This window comes from Argiope bruennichi, chromosome 1 (assembly GCF_947563725.1).
Source record: "Argiope bruennichi chromosome 1, qqArgBrue1.1, whole genome shotgun sequence".
Lineage (NCBI taxonomy): Eukaryota > Metazoa > Arthropoda > Arachnida > Araneae > Araneidae > Argiope > Argiope bruennichi.
The window spans coordinates 71,954,138-71,978,945 of NC_079151.1; the positions used below are offsets into that span (position 1 = coordinate 71,954,138).

Below are 24,808 nucleotides of genomic sequence, written 5' to 3' on the forward strand. Positions count from 1 at the left end.
AATAGTGTATACAATGTTTCAGGATTATTGGAAGAATAATGGTATTAGAAGAGCACGATACGACGCGGACTCTTCTTTTCAATTAAATCATCTTCGCTGTCTACAATTTCTTGCCCGACAGGACATTTCTTCACTTTCCGTGCAGACATCAAAGTTTTGGGATCACATATTTCAACAAAGTTAAACTTTATTTTCTTTCGCTTTTTCTTTCTTGGTGGTCACGAAAATTCGTGTATGAAAGTTTCTCCCCTTCATTCTTTTTACGGCAGAAAAACGAAAACAAGTATTCTTCCCTTCCGAACACGAACTGGCGCTCTAATTAAACGCCAACGCAGCTCCAAATCGTGGCAACCCTAGGCGATCTGGCGTGAAAAAATCTAAACTAAAGCGTGTGGTATTGACCTGCTGGCGATTCGCCGCCATGTCTCGATCGCCACACAAGAGGTAACATCGCTTGTCTACGCTGCAAGCCGTTGTCGCGTGTGCTCGAACGCGTGATAAACGTTCAAATTGACTGGGACTTGTTTTTTTTTAGCTACAGAAAAACGTGTTGGATTAACATCATGAACCATGGAGCGATTGGCAAAAGTGACATGCGAGTAAGTAAAATTCTCCCAAACTTTTTCAGGTTTGTTTACTGACAGAACAAACAGAAAATTTTCCCGAAAACTTCTGCTTCCAAAAGTGCCACAATAGAAAGGAAAGCTCGCGCTTGTATTGACGGGAATTCTGCTTTTGTTTACAGCTGACGGGAGCAACCATTCATTCGTTCACGTTGCGTCGGATTAACGATTAGTATTTATATCAGTTTTCACTAGTTGACCCGAGTAACAGTTCTGTTTTAATAAAGATTGTTTTGTGTAAATTTTCTTAGCGGTGGGAAGTGAAGTTGATAATTTAAGGTGATGTTCATAATATTTCTTGATAATTTTTAGTATCGTAATATAAAATCTGTAATTCCTTATTTAATTTTTGTTTTCTATTGTAATTAATATAACAATAGAATCGCTGATAGTTCCAAAGCCTATCCGATTTAGCATTTCGTAAATAAGATTGTAACAATCTAAAATATTTAAAAATTGCGCTTCCATCTTAGACATGTTTTGAATTTGAATTTTGTTTCGAAACTAATGTTAGCATATGTTAAGTAAATAATATAGAACAATATTTAAAAGTCACTGTGTTGTAACACCTGAATTAGATGACAAGTGAACTGTGCGCATGTAAAAAATTGCGGTATTCAGATTTAAATTGTGTTTCTTCTATCTAGAGGTCGTTTCTTTTCATTTCTTCTGCATAAGATATTTAAGAAAATAAATTGTCTATCATGAATAGTTGGACATCAAACTTTCTTCTGTGCAATTATTTTCAAATACTTCTTATATATATATATCTATTACTGTATTAGATTACTAAGGAAGGGGGAAAAACTATTGTTTTTGTCTTCACTGTTTTTTTTAATACTGACAATGGTTTTAATTATCAGATTATTTCTTTGTAAATAGTTGGCATTCATTTATCATCTGTTTCTTACATGAAACAAGTTCATACGAGCATTCATGCCGTTTTCTGTTCATTGCATATCGATTCCAAGAATGTCAGATTTTATATTCGCTTAGAAAATTTTGCAGTTATGAAGTGTTAAATAATAACGAATGTAGTATTCTTACAGTCATTTAAATTGAAATTCATTAGTTTCAAGTAAATTGAAAATTAATCGAAGTATATTCATTCTGTATTAAATAATTTTGTGAAATCTCTGATTAATCAGAAAATTCCGATTCCGTGTTGATTTTAAACCGTAAAAAAAATAGGTTTAGTTGTTAAGTACCGGTTTTCTTTAAATTTTATTTCCAAATGTTGTGTAATAATCTACGAGACAAATTTACCGAAACCAATTGATTTGAGATTCTTCATAAAACACAAATGCTCAATTCTGTTCGATTTCGGTAGCGTATATTTTATTAAATCTGTTTAGTTTTTGTAACTTCTTGTTTTATCTATATTTATTGTAAGTACAAACTTTATTTTTAAAATATATTTTGATATAAATGATTTTTTACAGGCATAGAAAGATTCTTAATGGTATTATTGTATAAAAATATTTGATTATGTAGAAAAAAGTTTTAAAGAATAAAAAATGATTTATTTATGATGTCGATCGTAAAAGTAATATCTTATAAAATATTTTGTGTTTTTTTTCTCAAAATTTATTTATCTTAATGATGCGCTTCTTGCTCTAAAATATATATTGAAAAAAATCATGTTCTAAAGATAATTAAAACTAATAAACTGATTTAAAAGCACAAATTCTTTACTTTTAAAGTTTTATAAATTTATGACAACTGTAGCATATTACCAAAAATGACCTTATGTTTTCATATTTGTCATGAATGAGTGCTAACGGCAAAAAGATAGAATTGAATTAAAATAAAGAAGTAATTAGCATATTCGATGCTCATGTGTCTTCACAATTTTATTCCCTATTATATTCGTCCCTATTATATTCGTCAAGAATTGGTATAAAAATTGAAAAAAAAAAAAAAAAAGATAATGAACGAAAAGCTTTTTCCCTATTATATTCGTCAAGAATTGGTATAAAAATTGAAAAAAAAAAAAAAAAAAAAAAAGATAATGAACGAAAAGCTCAAAAAATAACAATATGTAACTGATTATATGTTTTCTTTTATCGAAACTATTTGACGAGATCCGCTCTAAGAAGAATAAATGAAACTGTCTTAACGAATAGCTCAAGTATCGATTGGTCATGTCTGGTATCGGAATCTGAATTATTGTAATTGCAGAAAATTTTGCTTTCTGGAAATATTTAAATTGCACAGAATGAATTTAACTCATCTATTCTTTTCTTCCTTCCTTTTTTTTTTTTTTTTGTCATAAGCGAAAGTAATTGATTTCTTTCGGATTTAAAATGTTCTGTCGAAAAACTTTTTCAAATATTGTTATTTTATAAATGTTTCGTTAGAGAAGGAGAGAGAGCAATGCCATTTTTTTCTTGATGAAAGTATCAAGTATCTAATTAGAAAAAAATGTAATTTTTAAGGACAAATAATATATCATTTAAAAGTTTGTTTCTATAACTGAAAATGTATTTTACACATTTTTGTTTACTTGAAATGAAGATTCCCAGAAAATGTTATTTTAGAGTATGATAATTTAGAGAAGACGAATTTTCCCTTATGTTTATTTATTTTTTGCTTCGCATGAAAGTTTTCTACATGATATATTAGTAAAAGACAAGATTCATGTACCTTTGTCTGGTCACGGTGTTTTTTTGGCTACTGAATAAAACATTTATAAATTTTTTAAGTTATTTGAAAAACAGTGAAATGAAGTAAAAAACAATAGAAGTTATAAATACTTATAAATTTAATATAGTTATTCAGATAGCGTGGAATAATGTTTTTATAATGCATCATATATATAATTCTGCCTGATGGATTTAGAGAGAATCCCGATTAGAATAGAAGAGCTGAAAGAATTATTTTTATATTTTAACTAAACGAATCGAAAAGAAGTATTTGTCGACAAAATTTCCAGATTATAATTTCTGAATCATGTGTATTTAATACAAATTTTCTGTGAAACTCAGATCCATTAAAGATAAAATAAATGCAGAATAAAAATAAAGCTTATATTTCTGAGAAGATTTTAATAATAAAAAAAATTTTTTTTCATCGAAATATTAACTCGTATTTTTTCTTTTTACAGTTTATATCAGAAGCATTGGCACTGGTTGAATATTATATGCCACGCAACCGCGAAACAGATTAATTTAAAAATCGTCAATATATACTAAAACTTGTATTTTTTTTAGTACAATCTTTTTTTTTTTTTTTTTATCTACATGAGTATAGGCAGGAAACAGATGTAAACTGGTAGCTAACTTATTGTAAAAGCTTCATAAAAATTACTAAAGTTTCAATGATATTCAGTGACAAATAGAAACGAAATTCGCTTAACCTTTTTATATTATTGGTTTGTTTAAAAGTGGGGAAAAGGTCTTTTGATCAGTTTGATGCAGAAGTTTAGAGAGTGAGGATCCCTTTTCCAGGTGTCATCCCAAAATAACTTTTGTGTTGCTTCTAATCAGAACGTTAATGTAAGTGAACTTTAACAGATGGGGGAGGGGGAGGAGAGAAAAAAAAATCTAGAGATAAAGTTTATTGGCGGTTGAAAATGGCGGTTGAATTGGAATGTTTTCTAAGATAGATAAATTCGCATTTAAGGCATGAGAGCATATTGAAATTGCCTTTCTAAGCAAAATTAATTGTATATTTACTTGTTGTCTTGACACAGACATAGGATATTAGACAAACAATTTTGCCACTTTGTGTACATACATTTTATTAACATATGCTTTAATATTTAATATATGTTTCTATTTCATTCTCTTTTAAATATTTATGTAATACTTCTTTGAGTTTAATGTATATACAGATCTTGTACAAAATATCTATGGTAATGCAGGGAAATACTTTTAAGATGCAATATACCTAACACTTTAGTTTTTTTTTCTTCTCTTTAATCTAATTAGATGACACTTCTAATTTTGATAATGTCTCTTTTACGGACATTTGAGATGTTTGTGAATTATATGTAATTTTTTTATTGATTTGTAGTTTCGAGCAATTTAATTTTAATTTATCAGTTTAAGAAATGATAATTTGATGCGGCAGGCCCAGTGGTTAAAGATTGATCAAATGTATTAATAAAATTTAGAACAATAGGCCACATTACTAGATCTATAAATTACAATTCTGCAAACGATTTCATAAAAGGAAACGACGGAAAACATTGATTAATTACTTCCATTTTACCCAAATTTTTTAATACATTTGGTGAAGTTGTCAAAGACGTAAAAGTGCCGAACTGGTTGGTCCGAAAAATCAAATTCTAACAGAGATGTCATGCGGTTAACGAACGGGAAATATTTGCTCGAGACCTCTAATTTACTTTTATTGTACTCGTTAATTATATCTTGAAGAATGCCGACTAGTGTTTTCTTAAAGAAAAGTCACCTGCTCTCTATAAAAATGTTTTACGTTTGTTCATGTTCCATCTCATACAGTCATTTCAAAAAAAAAAAAAAATAGTCCAGAATTTGTTACTGTTGTATAAAAAAAGTTACGATTTAGAGTTGCGATCTGTGGGCAGCTGTTCTTTATTTTTTTAAAACAAATTTCCATTCTTTTTATATTTTTTTAATTGCAACTTTGTCAATGCACTTTTATTATGAGATTGATAGTATTTAAATTTGCGTTTCAAACATTGCAAAATTGTGAATTATTGATTGGTAATAATATATTTATATGTTTTAATGAGTAGAATTATGTACAAAGGAGTCGATTCACGAACGTCTCAACCATGTGATACGCGTCATTGCGCATGCCATTTGTTTTCAAATTTATTTTGGTGCTAATTTCAAATTAGCTTTATTACTTTCAGAACATACTAAAACCATCTGCCTTTGGCGACCAGCTTGTTCGCTCAGTTTTTAATTTTTTAAATTATTATCATTATGTAATAATTAAGCCATTGCGATTACCTAAGTAGCGACGGTTAAGCCTATTTTAATGCTTATTAAATTTCCTGTTTGGCGCCTATTTCTTTTACCACTTAAATAGAATGTATGGATTTAACGGAATACCAATAATCTACAAAACATTTTTAATAACATTTTGCAACTCCATTACTTAGCATAACCACTTACAGCTGTAAAAACACTCAATGAAGCAATTTGAAACTTTCGTATAGTGATTTGTTTACAGTTTCACTGTTGCCATTCAGCAATAAGAACGATTTCTGTGCCAGGTATGTTAGTGTTTTATATATGTATAAATAATAAATTTCTGGTAGTGTTAGAATGTAGTATGGAATGAAAAGCGTGATATTTATAGTATAATAATTTATAAAAATAATAAATAATTTTGCAATTAAAAAATAATTTTCTAAGTTTCAGAATGCTGACAAAAAGCAAGCAAAAGTACCATTTGTAAAATTTTTAATCGCTTTTTTATTAATACCCACAATTTATAGCAAATTCTGATAGATGTTTTAATTGCTGAAATAAATATACGCTTATGTGTAAAGAAAGGTGTTTTGCATCGTTTATTTCAGGTTAAAGCCGGCGTCCTGGCATAGGGGTTAGCGCATCTTCCCCGTGATCTGGGCGTTCCGGGTTCGAATCCCGGTTCGGGCATGGTTGTTCTTCATCTGTGTTCTATCTGTGAAGTATGCGAATGTGCCCCCCTGTAAAAAGAGGTTGTGCAAGCGAATGTGTGAGTTTCATCTTCATATGAGCTAGAAGTCAGACTTCTGCCCTCGGGTGCTCAGGGGTCTTTACCCTCAGAAGCTACTGCACCCCCTTTCCAGAGTTACGCGAACACGACATCATCATCATCATTTCAGGTTAAAATTATTTCTGGAAAACCTCGATTAAATATTAACTTGAGAATGTTAATAATATTTATCATAAGCATGTTAATTTTCCTTTCCTAATTCTTAAAAAAATCATGTTCGAAAGGAAATTGCGAATTATTATTATTATTTTGTTTTAAAGGGGAAAGAAAAATATACATAAATTTGTTCTGTCATTCGTGATAAATTCTTTCATTTTTAATTTGAGATAAATATACGCTTAAATAAAAAAAAAAGGTGTTTTGCACTGATTTCAAGTTGAATTTATTTCTAGAAAGCCTCGAAGGTATATTAGCGTGAAAATTTTAGTAATATTTATCATAAGCATGTTAATATCCCCCCCCCCCGATTTTTAAAAAAATGTTTGAAAGGAAATTGCGAATTATTATTTTTTCTTTGAAAAGAAAGAGAAAAATATACATAAATTTATTCTTCTATAATTCGTAATAAACATACGCTTATTAAAAGAAAAGTGTTTTACAATGATTTCAGGTTCAAATTATTCTGGAAGGCTTCTAAGATATATTAACCTGAAAATTTTAATAATATTTATCATAAGCATGTTAATTTTCCTTTCCTGATTCTAAAAAAAATCATGTTCGAAAGGAAATTGAGAATTATTTTTTTTCTTTGCAAGGAAAGAGAAAAAATATACATAAATTTGTTCTTCTGTAATTCGTAATAAATTCTTTCATTGTTCTTAATGTCTGCGATTACGTTTCCTGCATCATAAATGAATTCCATCAATGATATGCAAGCGCACGGACGATTTTCGTGGTACTTCCAAGGAATTATTCGTATGAGAAGAAAAAAAATATGTGTATTTGCTTCTATCCATTTCTTCCTGTTTGAGGAAAAGAAATATCACTTCAAATAAATCACTCCAGCCCTAAAAAATGTTGGAGCGCCAGAGATTGTACTTTGGTAGAAATGCATGAGGAAGCTCAAAAATGCAAAGATCCGTCCTTTCTCTTTTATTTCGAATGGAATGAGATCGGAATCGGACAGAGCTTTGCGTTCTGAGCTCTGTCAGATAGTAGTTCTATGTTCTTCTAACGCATACCATTAATATCCGATTTAAATTCGGAGCCATCATCTATTCTGCCGTCATAAATGCGGCTCTTCCTTCTTTTCAGGGGAAAGATTTCCCATGGAAAAATCTGAAAAAGAAAAAAGCAGGACAGGGTAAAGATTTTAAATTATTTTGATGGAACGCACGGGGGGGGGGGCTTAGATGCTAATGGTTGTGCAGCGCAGTATTACCACGGGAGAAAGAGAAAGAGGGAAAATCTCTGGTCGACCATTCGTCTTTTCTGTATTTTTTCCCCCCTGTCTCCTCTTTTGACATACGCAAAATATCATTTAGGGAAATTGGATTTTCTCGTCCTGTACTCCCCCCTTCTGTCCTATTCCGCAATACATCGAAAAAGACGCATCTCAAACCCAACGACATCGAGTTTGAGTCTTTAAATTTTTCGCAAACTCTTTCAATAATTTCTGTGTTAGTCTGTGAAAGCTTCGAGTTGAAAGTGGGAGTGATATTGTTTGTGTTTTGCATTTGGTGTTAGGTGTTGTAGTTTTAAAATTCTGTAAAGTGGGAGGAAAAAAAAAAAAAAAAACGAGTGCGGATTGGGAGGGGTTTAAATCCATGCATTTAAAAAAAAGTTTCTCCTTTTTATAGTATCTTATATCTTTAAATGAGCAATTCTTATATATATATATCGTGTATCTCATAAACGGCTCTAACGATTTGGATCGAATTTTATATTTAGATAAGGTTTTGCTTTTTAAGTTTATCTATGTAGGTGTCTTTCCTGAAAAAATGCGATTTTACACACACACGAAAAAAAATTTTTTTTTTTATTACTAACTATTAGAATAAGTATATTCAACTTCGAAGCGTGGGCAATGCTGTAGACTGTTCAGAACAACTTGAATGACGTATGAATTGCAGGTTCTTTGTTCGAGTCTCGCTTTTTTCTTTATATTTTTATTTATGTATTTATATTTAATATTTTTAGTTTTTAAATTTATCTATATAGGTGTCTTTCTTGAAAAAGTACGATTTTACACACACACAAAACATTTTTTATAACTAACTATTAGACTTTTTCTATCAATTCTCATGCTGACAGTGTCGTATAGCGCCATCTCAGACCCGATTTCACCAAGGTAAAACTGTTCAAAATATAAGTAATGGTAGATAAGCTGTAAAATGTACTGTAATATAGCAGCAGACTGTTTCGAATAGCATGTAAAACTAAGTGCATTCATGATTTTTTTTAAATGACCATTTCATATGTAGATAAGATTGAAAAAATATTCATATGTTATCAGTATGTCATTAGTATCTAAATAATTTCCCAGAAAAAAACATGATTAAAAAAAATGCAGAGCGAAGCTCCGTTTACCAGACATTATTAGCTGAAACACCAATGTTCGCAATGGAATTTTCTTTTTTTCTTATTGTTTAAATAACTATGAGAAAAATTTAATTAAAATATTATGCTTCAAAATTTGCAAGTAAAATTTTAATTATGAGTCATTTGCGAAAAAAGTAATTATTTATTGAATATTTGCGAGAAATATTTTTATATAAAATATTATAAAACACAAAATATTTCCATCGTCCGCAAATTTATTTTTAATCAATAAATTTTAGAACCCATAAAATTGCCGTTTAAAATATTTAAAAAAATATAAAACAAAAATTATGGAATAATTTACGAAGCAAATTATCATCGCTTCGTTAAAACGATTTATTTATAAATTTTCTATATTTCAAAATTGTCTGTATCAATTCAATTATTTATTAAATTTTAAAAATTAAGAAAAATTGGAAGAAAAAATTTCGCAGAAATGAAATTGATATTTATCGATAAGGTAAAAGTTTGAATTTTAAAGTGGTTCAAAAATATTTCTTATGAGATAATTTGTTTCCAAAGTTATTATGATAAAACGCCAAAATTAAGATAAGTTTCTAATTGATTGAATATTTAATTAATTTGTGCGCTTTGAAATGTTGGCAGGTTTTATTTTTTCTCTTAACCTTAAATAAAAATTGTTTACTGAACTCCGATGTTGGAAATTTTTTTAGCTCAGTTAAATGTAACTGACGTTTAAGCTGCGGAAAATTGTAATTAAAGAATAATATTTATTTTATAAGTATTTTTATAAGAATTTTTTGTCTTTATTTGTAGATTTCACAAAATGCCCTAATTTAAAAATTCTTAAATTCTTTTTAAGGATAATATTATATTCATACGATGCTTACCAAGATGTTATACTTCCTTTACTGTTTTTAATTGTATATTTAAACTTGCCTGCCACAATATAGGTGATATTTGATGTAGTACTTGTCAGTTCAAAATATAATCAGAAATTAATATTTTAACATTCTGATTACGTTTTCAAATTATTGCGCTCATATTTAAATAATGGGCTTTATTGTTATTTATAAGAGTTAGAGAGAAATTTTATTCGGAATTATAAATTACATTTTGACAGTAATATTAATTAAACAAATGAAAGAAACCCTTAAAAGATATTGCATGGATCAGTTAGTTTTTTGATTAGTAAAATGGTTTACAGGTTTCCTTATTTATAAACATTTTGCGATTGTTACATTATTTGCACTAATTTTTTTAATTAAAAAAGTTAATTATTTAAAATTATAGGAATATAATGTTATTTGTCTGCTTTGATAAAAAGAAAACCTCAGTGCAAATCTTAAAGCCATAAATATGAATTGATAGTTTAGATTAGTTAATTAAATGTCTTGTTTTGAAGCTACGAGAGGCTATTTCGGGAATGACCTCGCAATTTTATATCTTGGGCATTACGTTTTGCTATCGCCAAACATCTTTATGCACAAATAAAGAATTATTTTTGAAATAAGTAAATGTCTCTCATTTGGATAAATTATCAAATTATCCTTTTTTTTTTCCAAATTTCTGATATTAAATTGGTTTGTAAATTTTTATGTATGTCATATCTGTTATATATTATCTGAAGCTTTGAAAATTATTATATATTTATATTTTCTTTATTTAATCTATGTAAAATAAATCTGAATTATTTTAAAGTGCTGGATTTTTCTGTTAAATTATAAAGTCTAAAGATTTAGCAATTTCTTCATATCATTTATAAGCAAACGACTTTTGTTAAGCATTCGGTTTCGATTTCAGTTAAACTCTTCTAAACCTAAGGTATGCCAAAAGTCGACTTGGTGCAAATTATCTCTTGTTGAAAATACTAAAACCGTGGAATTGTATTTTTGTTTTCCCATACTTAGTTCATCCATGTATTAAAAAATCATGTTTTCGTTCATCTGTTACGAATAAATCATTCTTAAATTGCTATATTTTTATTCAAGTGTATCTTGAAATTTCCATGGCTTGTTGCCTTAATTCCTTTTGCTAAACTTTTCCCTCTCCTGTTTTAGATGACCTTCACAAGGCAGACATATATTCGTTATGTGCCTACGACGTGTATTTCCTTCTTTATGCCATGCACTGCAAAATCGCCATCGCAGATTAAAGTGACATCTCTGCAACCGTGATAAGGATCGACATTTCAATACAGTCCTGTCACAAAGTCGAACCTTTTGAATATATTCGAAAGAACTTGCTTTCGACCTTGGGTACAAAATAGTATTCACATTCATTCTATTTATCGATATCGGCATTCATTTTCGATTGCAGCATTTATCGTAGCTGTTGTTTTCAAAAATCCTGCTCTGTAATGATTTTTAACGAGAATTAAATTTCAGGCAAAACAGATTTTGTTGAAATTCAGGAAACAGATTTTGAATGTCACTTTTCAGAATTATTCCAATCTTTTTATTCAAATTTGTTGAATTTTCTGACTGAATTTCAATGAAAAAATTTTGTTAGATTTTTTTATATTCGCATTCGTTACAGTACTATCGATATAATCGGTAATATTGTAATAAATGCACAGCTAGTGTCTATGATAGGTTTTTTTTAAATATTTAAAATAAAAGAATTAAAGATTGTATAAAGTAAGTTGTAGTTTTTCTACGTGTTTGCGTACAACAAAAAACATTTTTTTAAATTCATGAAAATTAAATGTGTTAATCAATATATATTTTTTTAATTTTTAAAGCATAGTTTGAATTAAAAGTTAGTTGCATTATATATGTTAAAAAGATGTAAATTTGATTAATAAAGATATTACAAGAATGAAAGTTATTTTTTGGATTTTGGAGTATGATTAGTTCTCGTGTTTGAATAAATGGCTGAAATTTGTTGAACAGTATTGCTAAAATTGTTGTTGTTGTTTTTATATAAAGAAAATAGAATTATGCGAATATTCACTAGAAAGAAATTCGAGGAAAATTTAGCTTAAAAAAAGAAAAAGAAAAGAAACATTTCTTTATCGTTATGTAAGCTCTTGACTATCCAGTTCCTAAAAGAATATTTTCCTAAAAATATAATTCAAAATAAATAAATAGTACAATAGTTCCAATTTTTTGCAGTTTTAATTTTGACACCTCTATTTTATATTTTTAATTTGAGAATTTTCATTCTATAGGTTTCCAGTTAGAAATTATTTTCTGAAAAATGAATATTTTTAGTTGAAGATATTATTTTATGTTATTATTTATTACGTTATGATATTTCACATAACGTGATAAATGTACAAAGTATGGATATGATTCCAATATTGACAATAACCTTGTTACATTCAAGTTTGTAAAAATAACGATTGGAAGAGTAGAAAATTGTATAGATGCAACTTAAAAAAGGAATAATTGGAAGATGTAAGATTTTGGAATCGGATTATAAATTGCTTTCGCTCATTGAGGCTGCTAAATTACCGTATTTCCGACAATTTCGTTCAATTTGTTGTAGCAATTGTCGACATTTCTTAACCGTATTTTAAATTATATTTTATAGTAATAAATAAATGAAATATTCTCAGAATCATAATTTGGTTGGAAAATTAGTTACCGTTTCTTGACATTAAAATTCAGACTCGAAGAATGTAGACGGAACAGTAGTAGATCGTTTCCTATCGCAGCTGAGGAAAAATAATGTTACGATGTTGAAATGATGTATAATAAATGAAAATATTAGGGAAAACAATGTTAATCATGCTACAGATATAAGCAATTTAACCTTTTCGTTTAGGGAAATTCTCAAATTAGTACATTTCCAAAAACTTTTTAGAAGTTTTTTTTCTTTTTTATAAATCATTTGATCATAATTTTATTTATTTCTGTGCCATTCTGCTGTGTACGTTATAATCAAAAGCGCGTCTCTTTTTATAAAATTATTTTTTGAATAAAAGTAATTTTTCTTCTAATAGAAAAAAAATGTAAGGTTATAATTTTGTATTGGAGCTTTCTTTGTTAATTGGTAATGTAGCAGGTTATATTCACAGATTAAAACCTATTCCTGTGATTATAATTGTGATTGTTCCTGATTGTGAATATAATTTTTATTGATTAATAGAAATTAAAAGATTAATTTTAAAATATTGTTGAGCTGAAGAGATGGCATTTAAAATTTCATTTATATGGAATGAATGTTATTACGTTTTGTTATTCTGTTAACAAAATATTTTTCTTTTACCCAAGAATATAGCAATTTTTCTCATGTAATAACATGCATGATTTTTATATTTTAAAAAAAATTCTTGCAAACTTAAGAATGCATAAATATGAAATCTTAATCGTAAAATTCGAATAAAATATGAAGTAGTCTGTAAATGTTTTTAACAAAACAACTTTCTATAGGAAGAACAGTCAGAGTCCCATTGTTGTTTTCCTTTGTTTCGAATCGTAAAACAAATAGGAAAGATTTGATAAAATGGATTATTATTTATGATAATGCATTGAACAATGTATTTTTGTACTTAGTCTAGCTACTGATGCGTGTTGTTTCTATAATTTGGTGCTTATTATTTGCATATTTTCAACTAATTTAATACTTAAGTCTGAGCCTGGGAAGAAAAAGCTTGTGTCGTAAGTAACATTTTTTGTTTGTTTATTCATTTTTTAGACAAAATACTCTTATCTTTCTTCATTTCTTCCGGTATGCATATTTCTAAACAACTTTCATTTTCTCTTATACATAATTTAGAGAAAGTATAGTAATCGTCAAACAAATTCGAAATCGAGAATTTTACGAATCTCCAAATTTGACCCAACTGGGTTCGAAAAACACATTTTTGGAATTATCTATCGGCCTGTGACTAAGATAACTCGAAAAAGCTTTGAGCTAGACTTTTGAAATTTGATATAAGGTCTTGGCACGAAATTTGCAAATGTCTATCAAATCTTGAGTTAAATCTCTTCAGTGGAAGTCCATCTGTCCGATTGTTCAAATGTAAATTTACTTAATAATTGTAAAATGAAGAGAGCCAGATATATAAAATTCGGTATACAGATTTAACATCTATACCTGTTAAATTTTGAGCCAAATTCGACAAGGGGTTGACTGTCTGTCTGTACTTTCAGAAATAAGGTCATTCAAAAACGTAATGACATAAATGTATCAAATTTGGTGTGGGATTCTGTGACTACATGTGCTGTTGTTTGTTAAATTTTTGTTTCAGTGGATTGATAAAAAAGTATGTAAAGCATAATTTCGATTTTTGGATACTATTAAGTACTTGCCCAGACTGACACGATAGATTCAGTAAGAATGCTCAATTCACGGCAAAAGTTAATATTTCATAACTATTGTACGCCAATTCCATTCAAGGCGTTCTCTGGCTTGACAAGTTTATTAGAGAATATGCCAGAAAATTTTGGAAGATCACTTCCGCTGTTTTAAATTAAAATTAGGTGTTAAAAAATGAAAACAAGTGTTATTGCTAATAAATAATTAAATATAATAATAATATAATTATAACTGGATATAATTGAAGAAATAACGACAGTGTTTAGCTGAGCTATAGAATGGCTACTATTATATAGAAACGATTAACTCTCTTGCTCTTTTTGTTCTAAATATTGATGTATATTGTTTTGAGAAAATGCTATTTTGTGCTGTAAACCTGGAACTAAATTCTTGTTTTAACACTAAACTGAAAGCTAGTTTGATACAACATTTGTCGTTATAAATAAATAATCGTCTGCGGAAATATTTTTAAAATAAAAAAATAAATTAAAAAAATATTTTAACATCGATATTGCAACATCACATTATCTACCTTTGGCGGACGTGTTTATGATTGAATAACACCGATAGTTTATAAAGAAGTTGCCAAAATTCAAAAAAAAAAAAAAGAAACGCCATTCTAAATAAATTCCTAAACAAAAGGTAAAAACCAAGAAATGTTGAGTCCCTCACGTGCTGTTTTTAAGAGTCTAAAACTGTCTTGCGATATTTTTTTTTTTAACTTCCAAAAAAGACAAATGAGGTTGCATTCTTTGCACTAACTAAAACAGCAAATAAATAAAGAAATGCCGAGAGATTTATGACAAAGAATTTGCTTTGCAATGCAGTTGCCTAGTAGTTTGCTGTTAAGCGTGATATTATTTTTTAATGTGTCTAAAAGTGTATAAAAGAAATTTTTATGCTGTTGGCGAATTTGCGACGATATTGGAAAGTCTTTTATTTATGACCTCTTAACCCAACGTCGCATTCTACACAATTCTTTTTCTTCCTCTTGCTTTTCCCCACCCTCTGTTGCAAACGCCTTCTGCTTTGAATATTAAACACACGCGACGAATTTTAGAAAAGTTTAGAAAGATATGACAGTTCTGAAGGGGCCTTGGCTCATATATTTCAAGGGCAATTGCGAAACTGGAAAAAGGTTTTGAGATTAAATTCTTTCCTTTTCTTTTAAGCCTTAATTTTACTTTCTTTTCTTTGAAAAACTTACAGAGAACGGACCTCTTTAGTTTTCATAGTTTAGTTAAACGTATTTGGAAGTCAATGAATTATTTTGACATTTCAATAAGTGGTGCATATGTTACAGAACCAGTAAGGCAGCATTTAATGAAAAATTTTCATTATTTTCAAGTCGCCGGTAACACTTTTATAAAAGACTGAACAAACGATCTCATATGAAAGACCAAATTTTTTGTTTATCAATAAATTTTCATTCTGATTTTTTAGTAATTAAGTAGACACTGTAGCTACATTAAGTGAGTATTTGCAGTTTTTTCACATTGATAGAGTTGATGATTGAAAATATTTTAATTCTCACTGAATTATTTGTTAACTAATTTTAAGTAGAAAATATTTTTGAAATATTTAGCTTGTTTAGTGCAGTTGATTTCATAAAATGATTAAGGCTGTTTATTCTGTAAAAATCACTAATCGTTTAATTCTGTATGTTTTTACATAAATTTTTTTTCTCGACGATGTTTACCAACTTCTCTGTTTTCATACCAGAAAAGTTAGAATAATTATGTCATTTGAAATAAATATATTTTTTTGAAAATTATTCCGAGGAATTCAGACGGGTTATTGGAAAAGTTTTCCAAAAAATTTTGGGAACATTTTTATTAATGAAGAAATGAAAATAAAATCATTCATCCATTTATATGAGAATTGACAGCTTGCATTATTATTTACAAAAATAAATAGCTTATAAATGTATAACAAAAGTTGAGAAGCAGCAATTTGAATCATCAGATGACTCACCTCTATAAATATAGAATACATAAATAATCCATTATTTATCATTGTAAAGTTGCCAATATATCAAAATCTGAAAATTAGATATTTTTTCGTACAAAAGGATTTATTATACTGTATATTAATTTCATGAGAATAATTATAATCTTTGTTGAATGACAACATTTTGATTTGACCTCTATATGCAAGAAATATTAAGTTAATAGGCCATATTCTTAGAATTTGGCAACACTAACTTCTTACTTATGTCTATTGATTTATTATGAGAATTAACGAATTGCTAGGTTTAAAAATATAAGAATAAAAAACATTAATTTTAATTTTTGTAAGAATTCGTAGCGGAAAATACAGCCACATTATTTTTCAAAATATTTCATTTTCACTCAATGTCTACATATTTTTTTTATTATTATTTTGATGGGGGGAAAAGAATGGGCAATAATTTGACAATTCTGTGCATGAATGAAATATAAAATGTTAAAAAAAATGGAATTCTTGATGAAATTTCTTTTTTACCCTTCCCTACATTCTTCTAGTAAGAAATTTTAAAAAACTGCAAAGAAAAATACTTTCTTCATAGGTTTATTATTGTTTTTTTCACATACATCATTAAAATACTCTCGTATAAATACAAATCAAAATATTTTTTAAGCTTAATCATTCATTAACTGTAGTGCACAATACTAATTTGCATAATTAAATTTGGATTTTCAATCATGCAATTTCACTGAGGTCATTATACTTATTATTTTAACAAGCCATTAAGAGTAATAAATATAAACTTCCATGGAATTACTTATTTCAAATTACCATTAATTTTATATATTTTAAAATTTTTAATATGAAGGAAGAATATATTATTGATGTTCAGCGTATATTGAACTTCCGAAATAGCGAGTTCATTGTTTATTCGAATATTAATTTATTATAATAAGCATTTTAATTGTTATTTGTTTTCGGAAATACGAATAATCATTACCAATGGTGGTAAAGAAATAAATGGCTTTTTAACTTATATGTTTTTATACTGATGGTTTTTCAAATGAATTATTGATTTTATCTCATGACCCAAAAACTGTTGTATTTGGTCTGATGCAATGGTGGCATTGTTATAAGGAGTACACAAATAGTCCGTAAACCGTACGGCTAAAATATAAATAAGTTGTTCCAAATATGTAACTTATGAACAAAATTAAAAATAAATTTTTTTAGATGTGCTGAAAAATGTTATATTAATAAAAATGAGAATTGATTATAACATTAAAAAAATTATTTCCCGATGAAATTGAATAATATAAAAGTAAATTTTTAGCAGAAACATTATTATAGTTTTGACTAACCCTAATGAAAAATTCTGTTTGATATAAAACTATTGTTAAAATACTTCAACTATTTTTGTTAACCAAAACTCGAAAATGTTATATTTGATCTTATCTTCGTCAACTTTGCATTTATGAAACATTTTTGATATTAAAAAAAAAAAAAAAAACTAAAGGAGATTTTCGATAAAAAGTATAGATAGAAAATTTTGCTAATTATAAAATACAAACATTTGCAAAAATTTCTAAAAAAAAAAAAAAAAAAAAAAAAAACAGGATTAGTTACGATTTCAAAGATAACTAAAAAGGATTTTTTTAACCAATCCATTAGATTTTACAATGAGTAACTAAAATGGTAATTTGTAGAAAGCACACGCCAAAAAGAAAAGAAAAAAAGAATTTTGAAAATTAAGAACATGAGAATCGTATTTTAAACAAACGATAATTCTGCTGCGACAATTCTAATTTTTCTACGATACGAAATGCTTCTAAAGCGAATTAAATTCTTATAATGTTACTTATTTTGTTCCATATTTGTAGATCTATTTTTTTTATTTCATTTATGGCTCAATTTTTTTAATAATTTATTTACTATAGGATTTATGATCAGTTGAACTTATTTTAATTTTCCAAAGCAGACGATTATTTCTCCACTGCACAGCTATCATAACATACTATTTTGTATAAAATACACAATACTGTGGAAAGTTGCTTAAAACTAGGGTCAAATTTTGTCGTTGCTGTTACATTTTCGATAATTAAATAAATAAAGAGACGAGTGATTTATGTTTCTAATTTGCCACTCATCGATATTTTGTTTAATATGGTATCGGAAAGTATTAAGTTGAAATTTATTGGTCTGATCTTTTCTTTCTTCTTTAAGCTTATTACGCCTTTTTCCTTTGAAAATGACGTCACATAAAAAGTTAATTTGACGGTTAAGGTTTTAGATGTGATAAATCATGCTTTTTTCTTTTTTTTTTATCCTTGAAGGATTTCATTTCATCTTGATGAATAAATAAGTTTTTTAAAAAGACAACCTTTGATTTTGAGCGGTACTTAATCATTTTCTTTTGGGTAATTTCTAACATTACTAGAAACTGCTTTCTAGCATGTTATGATGTTCGGTTGTATATAATAATATATCTAGGACCAGCATATGTTTTTTTTCCTTATTTTATAGGAATGGAATTTAAAACTATTTTGAAAGAAGCAATATAATATAGAGGATAAAACGAAATAAAAAAAATAAGTTCTGTACGTGTCACAATATTCGAAAGTGTTTGCTGTTTTGAGATAATATAAGGCAAGAGCTCTTTCATTTTCTAGAATGGATAAAAAATATATTCAAGGATAACTATAATTCATTGAAAAATAAATATATATTTTATCGTTTGTAATATCACTATACGCCCTACATCCTACCCAAATACCAAATACTCGCCATCAACATGAAAATAAACTAGATTGAAATAATGTGTATTTAAGTGATGTAACGGTACAGCCCAGCTATCAGAGATGTTATTTAGCTTCGTAAACTTGATTATTTTCGATCTTCTCTTTTTCTCCGGCTCCCTTTTTTTTTATATATCTTTTAAGAAAATAACCGCTGATAGATAAAAAAGAAAGATAAAATATGCAGGGAGATGAGAAACATCTGCTATTTATTTTCTTTTTTATTGCTTTTCATATTAGTTAAACAAAATTAAATGAAAATAAACCTAACATAGGGTAATGATTCATTTATAATAGTTTTAACAACACTCTTGATACATATAAGTAATGCTTTTAAAAGCAGAAAGAACAGAATATAAATCTTTTTCTCCAATCTTAAATTTTCGGCTATTTATTACAACACATATTAATTCAAAAGAACTGACATTAAGTTTATATTTATGAAGTGTTTGCATAATACATATGTAATATGCAAGATGCGCAAATATTTATTATTTTCATCTGTTTTAGGATGAATAAAAACTTTACTTATAGAAATGTAATTTTGTTTTTGTAAATGGATTGTCGTGCTTTCTTTGTTGAGATAATTTTTATGTGAATTCCTATCCCATTTACCATTTTTTATGACACGCTCTTCGCCATTTTAAAAACCCATTAGCTAAATCTTTCAATCGTGAATTTATACGGAAATAAATTGATTTCCCACAATGCCAAAATGGATCTCTTTCATAAAATTTTCATGGAACTAGTGCCTGTCAAGTTTATCGTTTATTTATTCAATAATTTCACTTTTTAAACATTAAAATTTGTCATTCGCGAGAATTATGGTTTTGATTCATTTGATTTAAGAATTTTATTCTTAAAGACATAAATATAGTTAAGTCATGTGTTTAAAAATCATTGAATCCTTGTATTTAAAAAACAAAAAAAGTCCTTTTACAAAATTAATAAAATATAGAAAATAAAAAAAAATCAATTGAACATTATAAACAGATTTTCGATTATCTAATTTAGTTTCTCACATGGTTTTAAAACAATTAGGAAAATTTAAAAATATCAATTAAAATTTCTAAAGAATATGATTTTTGCATTTACCTTGCGTTATAAATGGAAGCACCGAAACAAAAGTAATAATTTAAAAAAAATATTGAAACCGAAGTGAAAAAGCTACGTTCTGATAATCTGGATAGTTAAAATTGAATTAAAATAAGATTGCAGATGATGTAAAAATTTTGTGTATTATAATATTTTTTTTAAGTTATCGTTTGCGTAAGATATAAGTTGTATAAAATGTGTTAGTTCGTTTACTGGCGTGTTAAAATTTGATAAATTGTTAATGCTAAATATAATATCAGGAAAAACCAAGATTCTCTCGGCATTTTTTTTTTTTTTTTTTGTAAAATCGTGGGCTTTTTTTTTTCTTTTCTTTCTTTTTTTTGAGAAAATATTTAGATATGAATCACGTACTAATTAAGTATGAATATTTTTCCATTTTACCTACATATGAACTGGTTTAGAACTACATATGAATTTAAATTTTTAAAAAATTATGAATGCACTTAGTTTAACAAGTAATTTAAAACAATCTGCTGTATCACAGTATTCATTGTACAGTTCATCAATCATTACTTATATTTTTGAACTAATTTTTACCGTGGTGAAATCGCATCCGAGATGACTATACGACATTGTCAGCATGAAAGTTGATAGAAAAACAGGGTGCGTAGTGTCATGAAAAGAGCTTAAAAAGTGCTTAAATTTGAAAACCATTTTTAAGCACCTTAAAAGTGTTTAATTTTGAAAACAGGTTCTTAAAATGTGTTTAATTTTCTTGAGAAGTGTAAAGACAGCTGTTTGCTTCTTCATACGTGGGATACGTTAATTCGAAAGAGTAATCGTAAAAACTTGTTTATCAGCTGTATGAAGAAAGAATAGGGGAGAATTCGGACAAGGGATCCATGTGTTTCAGCAAATATTAAGATAACGTTTAGTGAGCCTTTTTTACCCGCTACCTCTTCAACAATGTGCATTGCCCTTTATTGAAATAGTGGAATAGTTTTTCAGAAGGGACCGTACGAAAAACGCACTGCGCCACATTTGTTGAGGCACTAAAAACATTAAAAAAAAAATAATTTTTAATGAAATTTTTAGTGTTATATATGATGAGTGTATCTTTAACCTTTTATGTGTTGTTAAAGTAAAATATGCGTATAGGTCCGATCTACGGAAAATAAGAACAAGAATGGATTTGGTGTTCCTAAGACATATTTCGAACGTTGTAGAAACTGCTACAAAAATATTTGCTGTTAAATCTCTTTAATATGTTACATTTCGACCATCATTCTTGTTAATATGTCGTTTTGGAGCAATCTCTTGAACGACTTATTAGAGGGATTTTAATGTACTATAAAGGATTGTAATTAATTGCGGTATATAGTTATGCTAATCAATCGCATAAAATCCAGTATGATGAAATTTCAACTTGAAGTCGTAAGTTTTCAATGATCAAGATTTCTTATACGGTGTACTTTTTAAATGTCCCCATCATTTAAAAATTTTTCGAAATTATTTTTGTGAAATTATGATTTTTTTAAAATTTAATGTTTGAATAAGTTTATATATATATAACCGTTAGTATTTTGTTTCTAAGTCTATTTTTAGAATGTTAATCTTTAATAGAATTTTCTTACGAAAAGCCTCAAAATTAAAATCTAATGTATAATTTTTTTCAAATTTGATATCATAATTCCTCAGTATGTTCTGCAGTTCCTGGACTAGAAAATAAGTAATCTATTCATTATTATATGGTTGTTTTAATGCTTCCAAATTGTTAAAAAAATTTAAAATGGGGTTCAGTTGTTGTTTATCAATTGAACCCCAATATTTAAAGAATGGATAAAAATACAGTTTATTTTTTTAGTAGATAATACATTTCTTTCAGGAACTAGATAATATATTTCTTAAGCTAACTCCAAAATTTTAAGCAAATCCTTTGATAAACTTCTAAATTAGAAGATTTTTGCTTGTTACCTCTTTTTAGGCAGAAAAAAACATTTTTTTTTTTCCTAATTTTTAAACAAATTTTGCCATTTAACTGATGTAATTTAGTTTCATAGATGTTTTTTAAAAATCATTTTTATGCAAATATTACTATATTTGAACATTTTTGAAAAAATTCATCCTGATAATTATATACCTTAAACATTAAAAAAAAAGAGAGGGGGTCTTTAATAAACTTCAGAAATTAGAAGCGATAAGACATTTTTTTTATAGCTTGACCTTTTCTGAATGCTGCTTTTCTTTTCTATTAAAAAAAGGATTTTAAAAACTTATTTACAATATGGAATTGTTCTATCGTCAGTTTCGTGGCAATTTTGTCAGTCTTGTGATGGTAACCATTCTGGAATGCTTAGATCTTAGTTTTTATAAGACTGGAACTAAAATTTCGAAATATAGCGAGTGAGTGGAAGAGGAAATTTACACTTTTTTCCCCACCTATGTTGGGTTTTCTATGTTGTTGCTTATATAAAAATAAAATACAAACTGATTAGTCATTCTATACAAATGAAATCATGTTCATAAATGATATATCCATCTAAATAAACTGGTAGTTTGTTATTTTAAGAAATATTGAAAAATATCACAGATCTTGATTGTTAATCCTATAAAAATTGACAAATTTTTGTTTTTGATAGTTTTTATGATCTTTTTTGTTTTCGTCAAAACCAAAAAGACATAATTTATTTTACAATAGAAAACGCTATACAAATTTTATACAGAAAATAATATTAAAATAAAAAAAAATAAACATTTAAAAATAATTTTAAATTTTTTTTTCGAAAAACCTATACATTGTTATAAAACACACAATAACCTAGGCTTAGACGATACGCAGTCTTACATATGCGTGCATGTACAAAGTTGCTTAATTTTTTTTTTTTTTTTTTTTTGCCTGAGGTGCTTAAAAATACTTAATTTTTGCAGCAGTTTCGTACTACACATCCTAAAAAAGCCTCTAATAGTTATAATTTTGTGTGTGTGTGTGTGTGTGTGTGTGTGTGTGTGTGTGTGTGTGTGTGTGTGTGTGTGTGTGTGTGTGTGTGTGTGTGTGTGTGTGTGTGTGTGTGTGTAAAATCACGTTTATACAGAAAGAAACCTATATAGATAAAATTAAAAATATTAAGTACAAATACGTAAGTAAAAAAATGAAGCAAAAAGTGCGACTCGAACCGAGGACCCCTCAACACACGAGGCATTAATGGTGCTCCGATCACTATACTGCACTGCCACCGTTCGAAGCAGAAAGTGAATATATTTATTTTAATAGTTAGCTATAAAAAGGATTTGTGTGTGTGTGTAAAATCGCATTTTTATTTTCTTGGGAAAGACACTTATGTAGATAAGATAAAAAAAAAAGCAAAACTTTATCTAAATATAAAATTTAATCCAAATATTTATAACCGTTTCCGAGAAACAGGAAATATATATATACAAGAATTGCTCTTTTACAGTTATAAGATTTTTATTTTTTCTTATGTACACCACTATCATGTAACGTCCAACCAAAAATATGATACAGCATTTGCTATAAATATTTATTATAAGTATTTCAATTGTTTCTCTCCAGTAAGTAATATTTTTATAAATTTTGTGATAAATAACTAAACATTTTTTTCATTAATTCAAATTATGAGCATTTGATCTGAGGAATATATCAACGGTTTAAAAAATAAAACTTAAAATATATCTGTACATTTGTTTATTTTTAGATATTAATGACATAAAATGTCAACATTTATTTAAATTTTCTAATTAAAACTGATTTGGAAATCAACCTCTCAAATAGTGAGAAGTTGAGGCCCGTTACTTTGTCATGTTAAGTATAACGCAATATGTTTCAAAAATAAAAGTGTTCCATAAAAGCTTATTGTTTCGCTCTTCAACCATCTGCTTTGATGGAGACAAAAACTAATAAGAGCTCTTTCAGCAGGCCGTAAAATTAATATACAGCTTTTTTACATTAATCGATCGCAATCAAAACCCGCTTTCATTAAATAGGAGTGAAAAATGTCGCCGGGGATATGATTAAAACCCACTTCGGAGAACAAAATGGGGTCAATGGCTGCTCCTAAACATGGAAATTTTATCCATGTAACTATCTAAAATGGGAAGTAAGTAGGTATGTTTCACCGGCTCCGACCCCCTGGGGGGGAGGGGGACATCAAAGAGATGGTCACGTGAAATCCCTATCAATAAACGATCAGTGTACGTGTAGAGATGTTATAAATTATAATCTTGGTGGCTCTGGTGTTTTTAGTCACATAATTGCCGCTGAAACTCTCGGTGAATGGACCACAACAAAATTCGAACTCCAGCTCATTAGGAAGTATGTACAGGTGATAAAAATGCTTTAATGTTCATCTGGCGTTTGCTTGGCCTGTTCGGAGAATTTTTGGGCTTTATTTTCCACGCCAAATAATACGCCAGAGAATAATAATCAGCGAAATGATTGCCTGGTGCATGGATTACGATGCGACACTCAACACATGTAATGAGGACCTGCGGATTAATGAGAAATTAATATTCGCGTAATTAAATTTCAAGACAAAGGTTTTGGTGTTGTAGAGGGGTGAATGAAATGTGCCTCCGGCAAAGCTGGAAGAAATGATGTTTAAGCATATATTATTTGGTGAAATGCCATTTATGTATTTTTCATTACCATTAATATTTTAGCTCGTGATCTGTCGCGGTTATGTTAATCTTCTTATAAGGATGGTTAAAGGGTGCAAGAGTTATCTGAAACTTCTCATTAATTTGAATATACAATTCGTTTGAGCTTGTAAGTTGTCACAGAAATTAAAATAACGAAATTTTTGTATATAAAAATGAAATTTTAAGAGCGTACGATTTTGATAACCGTAGAAATCTGTTATGTTATTTTATTAATTATTATTAGTTTGGATTATAACGATGTAT

General features: G+C 28.0%; 1 protein-coding gene across 1 annotated transcript in view; it reads left to right on the forward strand.

Moving 5' to 3' along the window:
* The first annotated feature begins 408 nt into the window (after positions 1-408).
* The window catches only part of LOC129981031 (uncharacterized), a 206,626-nt gene continuing 182,226 nt past the window's right edge, over positions 409-24,808 (forward strand). The window contains exon 1 of the mRNA XM_056091639.1: positions 409-599. The gene's annotated coding sequence lies outside the window, so the exon portion shown is untranslated. The remainder of the gene's footprint in view (positions 600-24,808) is intronic.